The sequence below is a fragment of the Lactuca sativa genome, chromosome 8, assembly GCF_002870075.4.
Source record: "Lactuca sativa cultivar Salinas chromosome 8, Lsat_Salinas_v11, whole genome shotgun sequence".
In the NCBI taxonomy this organism is placed as follows: Eukaryota; Viridiplantae; Streptophyta; class Magnoliopsida; order Asterales; family Asteraceae; genus Lactuca; species Lactuca sativa.
The window spans coordinates 21,979,597-21,986,183 of NC_056630.2; the positions used below are offsets into that span (position 1 = coordinate 21,979,597).

The 6,587-nt window shown below is 28.9% G+C and overlaps 2 long non-coding RNA genes across 5 annotated transcripts; one reads left to right on the forward strand and one right to left on the reverse strand.

The window, feature by feature from the left end:
* Positions 1-207: 207 nt before the first annotated feature.
* On the forward strand, positions 208-1,848 carry LOC111893302 (uncharacterized). 3 transcript variants are annotated; one of them, XR_006185579.2, is made up of 5 exons: positions 209-532; positions 621-837; positions 974-1,150; positions 1,230-1,297; positions 1,380-1,848. It is a non-coding gene; the product is annotated as an uncharacterized LOC111893302 (long non-coding RNA). The 3 variants fall into 3 exon arrangements; XR_002850849.3 differs by having other exon boundaries at positions 210-532; positions 1,048-1,150; XR_002850848.3 differs by having other exon boundaries at positions 208-532; positions 621-1,150.
* A 724-nt stretch (positions 1,849-2,572) lies between these two features.
* LOC111893303 (uncharacterized) lies at positions 2,573-4,261 on the reverse strand. Of its 2 annotated transcripts, XR_006185580.2 has the most exons (4): positions 4,116-4,261; positions 3,246-3,345; positions 3,115-3,180; positions 2,573-2,974 (listed from the first exon to the last, which is right to left on the reverse strand). It is a non-coding gene; the product is annotated as an uncharacterized LOC111893303 (long non-coding RNA). The 2 variants fall into 2 exon arrangements; XR_002850851.3 differs by having other exon boundaries at positions 2,573-3,180.
* Between the last annotated feature and the right edge of the window lie 2,326 nt (positions 4,262-6,587).

Genomic DNA, 6,587 nt, shown 5'->3' on the forward strand with positions numbered 1-6,587 from the left:
TTGATTTTTAGTTTACGTGTGTGTTTTTTTTTAATTTTCTACTTTTTTATATTTTAGGTTTAATATAAGTTTTATTTTAATTAATGAAATAATTTTGATTTTTAATTAAGTTTTATGTTTAATATTAATTTAAAAATTATAATTCATAACAAAAAAAAATTAATTTTATTGAAAAAAAAAAAAAAGGCTTCCAAGAAGTATGGCAGGGACCATCCTCCCACTCCTTCCGGTCTAAGAATGGGATTGGTGTCTTCTATCTCATTTAATCTCCTTGTCCAATGTGTTCTTGCCAATCTCACTCACTGCCGATTGCGTGAATTTTGTAGTGGTCTGTAGTCAATACTACCTTTGATTTTTTAGAGTTGCAGGTTTTGGTACCGTCTTCATCTTCCATTGACGCTGACAGCTTATCTTCCCATTCCCCCTTACCCTTCTCTATTAATTGAATACACTAGTGTGTGTATTCTGTGCTTATGGTGATCTACAATTTCATCTAGGCACCAACAGATGGAGACCAAGACCCTCTTTGTCGGTATCATTACTCCCCTAATTAGTTTTTTAAATAAAATTAGGGTTTACAGTTTTACTCAATGAACATGATTGCTACAACCCTTTCGCAGTTGGCGTCTTCCTATTCACAGTTTGAAGTCGGTTCCAAGGAAAGCGACTATACGTCCGTATACATCTACAGAAAACATACGCCTCCATATTGTTGTTCTCTCGATCGTTGCCTCCTCAAGCCTTCCCCTCTGAAGCCACCGTCGTTAGCCATCTCCTCCCCACCTCCGGAGATCGTCACAGCCCACAGCAACACCGGAGATCGTTGCCTCCTCACGTGTTTGTTCCTGCTTCTACATTCGTCGTTATTTTTCCTGCTGTTTGCTTTTATTCGTCTCTTTTTTTTTCCCTTCCTGTCGATTTTTTTGCTGATGTCGATCTTCCTTCTTTTCCCTTTGTTTTCTGGTATATGTAGAATTGGAACTTAAAAGTTGTGGATTTTCAATTTTGTGCTAATGTCGATTTTTCTTGTGCTGTTGTCGACCTCAGAAAGCGAAGGTCGACCTGTACACCTCAAATCGGCGTGAAGAGGCTGTGGTAGTGAGGAGTCCTTCCTGTCGAAGCCACTGTGCGTCAACCTTCCGATCAGAAGGTTAGAGTTCCTTCATTGTTTCTAAGAAATTTTTTGATCTTGGTTGATAAAGATGATGGATTTTTATCATCTATCTTAGATTTTGCTTCAAACAACTTTATCCAAAGGTACAGATTAAGCTCAAAACCCAGTTCATCTGCAATTTAGGTAGGTTTGTATGCTGATTTCAGTTCTTTAATGTATTGTAAGTATATGATGGGAAGATTCATTTCGTGCAAAAAATGTGTAGATCTGTCTCTTGAATCAAGAGCACATGAGCAACCGTAAACATATCAGAAAACCACGAAGGGCAGCCATCATCACAAGGGCAAAAAAGTCAACACAGGAGCATCTGCGATCCATCCCATCCAAATTGAAGCAATCACAAAGAAACCTGAAACATCACGATAAACCAAAAAATATACTCGCATGCGAATATAAGATTTTCAAAGTCAGAATTTCAGATGCATCATCAGATAGCTTGCTTCACTTCAGCAGCAAGCTATACAAGAAATCTGAAATCTCATAAAATTTTATCACGGTTAATATTTTCCAACTTCAGCTATTCTTGGTATGCAAAAATTATAGTTACTTGGAAAACTTATTCCAAAACCTACTGTATAACAAAATTAAATGTTCCTTGGACCTGCAACATAAAAATGATACAAAACAGGTCACCAAACGGTAAAAGTAAAAGACATGAGTACATTTTATCAGAACCAAGTTTGGGTTTGTTCTAAAAAGCTCCTTTAATCACCTATCACTGAAAATTCTTTTGAAACACAAGAACTGCAGGTCTTCGGAAAGCATTAGGAACTCTGGCTTGTGCAAAACCATTAAATCCCCACTTCAATTAGATAGAGTACAAAAAATTACTCCTTTATCCATTTTTTCAACCTCCAGTCAACTAACTGTATCATTGTTAATGTACTTTACTAATGATATAAAGGATCGGAAAAAGTCATAGAGTTCCACATAATACACCCAAATTACCCTGTTTAACTAACCAACTTGTAGGCTTTACCAGTAAAAAAACAGATTTGTAGTTGTATTTCATCTTAGGAAAAGTATGTAAAAGAAGGGATATACGAATGGTGAGATATTATTATATAGACCTTGGGTATCCAGTAATTCATTATCATCTTTAAGCTCTTTGACTTCCAGAAATCTAGAATTAAGTGAACCAATTTCAAGAAAAAAGATGCAACAGGAGTTTTGCTGCTATTGGCTGGTATTTAACCAATTTCAGGAAACGAATACCATGCCTAAAACCTGTTAAGTTAAGAAAACAGCACCATTGAATCACTTTTCTTGATTTATATCCTATTCAATTGGTCAAATTATTTGATTTTTTTAATCAACCAAGTTTTTTGTTTAATAACTTAACTGCTAACCTTTTTGCATTTACCAAAATAATGAATATGTAAGTTCAGTATTATCAAAATGGATCATTAAACATACATTAGGCATTTTTTATCTATCAATAAAATCAGTAACCATACAATTTTTTTTTCTGAAACAAATAAAGCGACAAGGAATCCAAGAAAGATAATGGAAAAGAACAATTATTGTAAGCACAGGCTAGTAGGCGTGAGTTTCCTGTGAAGATGAGATCATTAACCAAGTGGAAAAAGAATTAATCACTTTTTATGCATTCAAAAAGAAAAATAGATTTAGCTAATGTATGTTATAATTAAGTTATATAATGTTCTTAAACTATATTGAAGCAGATATAAACATATCTGTAAGTCATTTTGGTCTTAATAAAAAAATAGTGTGTTACTAACCCACATTCCTTTAAATGTGAATCATTTCAATAATGCACATTTACTCATGATCTTGTTCCTGTTACATTTATGAGGAAAAGGAAATAAAATTCATAAGCTCTATAGCAAAAAAATCACTAATATTATGGTTCATCAGCAATAGCTTTATATCAGAACACTACAATTAACCTAGTAACTAAAAAACAAACAAAAACTTACAAAAATGTTGGTTCTTAATCATCATCATCTCTTATGAATTATCTTCATCTCATGTGATTAAATCCCCTGTAATGAAGAACAGTTAAAAAAAAATAAACATAAAAAACTGGAAATCAAACAAGAAAAATGACCTGTAGGCATCTTCAAAACATCCGTCATTGATCGTGGTTATTGGTTTGATGTTGATGCAATACCTACTTCCTTCTCCATAATACTCCACAAAATCATTATCTATTACAAAAAAAAAAAGTTAAAACCTCAACAGGAGAAGATATATATCCAAATGAAAAAAATAGAATAAAAATCATATGCAAATTAACAGTCTCTTAAGTCGAAAATTAAACCCTACTTCAATCTCTTCTTTGACAGGCAGAAGCAAATGAAAAATAATTGAAGGAACAAATAATCACCAAAGTCTCATGAAATTATCAGCAATTAGATATGAATTTGTACATCCCTATATGTGTGATCTAAAAAAAAAGAACATAATGAAAGAAAATGATTAAAAGACACCAGTACATGTCTAATCTAAAATAAATCTCTAATATAAGATAACAATGTTACTTGCTTGTCTATTAAACAACATTAATAAATAAACAAAACAAATACAATTACTCAATCACAGAGATATGTAAACGAAAAACAAAGTTCTTGAACCGGAAATTAAATTATACTAAAGTTTTTATAGTGGATATCACGAGAACACAAATCAAATGAATCTTATGAGTTTTAATAACGTAGAAACCAATAAAGTGATAAAACACATGTTTAACTGATCAACTAACTATCAATTAATCTAAAGAGTGTGACTAAAGCAGAAAAACCAATACTTCAAGAAATCATCAAGGTTTGAATTTGTATTGTAGCTTACTTGAAGAAAGACAAAAACAATGTAAGCTCTGGTCCATTTAATAACGAAAAGAAGAAAATTTAACACTTCAACAAGAGTTGTAAGCGAATATTGAATTGTATGAATGTAAACCATTAAACCCTAAAATTACCCGATTGATTGCGGTAGAATTCTACCGAACCCTAGATGCGTCATCTCTAGTGGACGTCCTCAGGCAACATCAGGTTCAGATGTATCACCGAGATACCGGCAGATGAGGACCGTGAAATCGGCAAAGACGGTGTGAGTGATAATGAAGCCAACAACGACGACACCGCCTTCTTCAACGATGATGGCAATGAAACGACCACTTTCTCCGGTAACCGATTGAGAAAACAGACAAAGTGGAAATGGATTGGAAAATGAAGTCTCATGGATTCCCCATTTTTTGGTTTCATTAAAGGAAGATAAGATAAACCTCCATCAGAGGAAGCGGTGGGAAGCGGAGGAATATGAGAGTGAAAAAGAATGGGAGATGCAGACATGTATATATATATATATATATATATATATATATATATATATATATATATATATATATATATATATATATATATATATATATATATATATATATAGCTTAGGTACCTAACCACATCATACGTAATTTTGTATTATATATACATTGTAATCACCCAAAGTTCTTAAAATTCAACATCGTAACTTTATTGTTTTCAAAATCTTTGGACTTTCACAATTATTTTCCTTCAAATGACGTCTTTCTATCGGAGACCCTCTGGTGGACTTCATATACTACCGTTACAAATCAAATGATGTAAGAGGAATATAATGGTGAATGTCTGAAAATTTTGGAAGTAAATCAAGTTAAGGGTTGAAGTTTAAGAACCTTAGACAATTATAATGAAAATATAATGCAAAACAATGTACTATAATGTGGTTAGGTACCTAAGCTTATATAAGGTTGTTAGGTATATTCACTTTACCCTATATATATATATATATATATATATATATATATATATATATATATATATATATATATATATATATATAGGAATGAGTTATATGGAAAACAAATAACTAGGGCAACATCTACCGGAACCAATAATCAAATGACACGTGTCCATTTCTTTCTTCACAAGTAATGTATTGTGGAAGTGATGTGTTGTCATGTTTTCATTGGTTCAAATATGTGTTACCCTAATAATTCATTTTCCATATAACTCTTCCCTATATATATATATATATATATATATATATATATATATATATATATATATATATATATATATATATATATATATATATATATATATATATATATATATATATTAGGTTCAAATGTTTTCACTATCTATTGTGTGCATGTATGACTGATTCTGGACCAATCATTTTAGTTATTTTAAGAAAGTAATTAATGCATATTAAATGATGAAGATGTAATTAATACCTATTATATCTTCAAGAATCAGTCATACATGCACACAATAGATAGTGAAAACAAAATAACCAAACCCTATATATATATATATATATATATATATATATATATATATATATATATATATATATATATATATATATATATATATCATATTATAAATGAAACATTTTTTCTTTCACAACATTCATTTGAAACTCCCATTCATTTTTATTTTTACCACATTCATTTGAAACTCCCATGACTTTTCAATTTCTTTCTAATAATAATTATTATAAGTAGGTTAATAAGGTTAAATAAATATCAAAACTAAAGTCTAATAATATATAAACTAAATTTCAATATTAAAATAATATATTTGTTTCTACTTATAAAGTGATATTTTTTTAACGTTTAACATATTATACTTAATTTATTAGTTTCAATATATTGTTTGATGTAAACCATTATCATTTTAAAGATACAGTTTTGGAACAATTTGTATAAAATATTTAAATTATTAATTTAAATATAACATTACATGGTCAACTTAAATATAAATTTTAATTTAACTTAAACAACCCAAAAAATATTTTGTAAATAGTTAAAGGTGATAAATTGTAGTGTCTTTCTAATAATGATTATAAGTTGGTTAATAAGGTTAAATAAATATCAAACCTAAAATGTAATCATAAATAAACTAAATTTCAATTTTAAAATAATATCATTACTTCTACTTATAAAGTTATGTCTTTAACTTTTAACATATTATTTAATTTATTAGATTTAAAATATTGTTGTATGTAAACCATTATCAGTTTAAATCTACAATTTTTTAACAGTTTAGACAAAATACTTAAATTGTTAATTTAAAGATAACAGTACAGTGAAATCTAAATATAAATTTCAATTTCATTAAAAAACCAAATAATATTTTGTAAATAGTTAAAACTGATAAATTGTAGTGATAATGCAAAAACTAAATTGCAATCTCAATTTAACTAAAATATTTTCTAAAGATATTTTTATAATCATTAAAAGTTTTCAAATAAGTAGCTTAAAATAACTTACCATAACAATAGTTAAAAATAACTATATATAAATGATTATATTGTTACATTTAAAATCGAAAAACAATGTTTGATGTTTTAAATAATTATAATGATAGAAATTTAAACATTAAACAAATAAATTTAAAAAAAT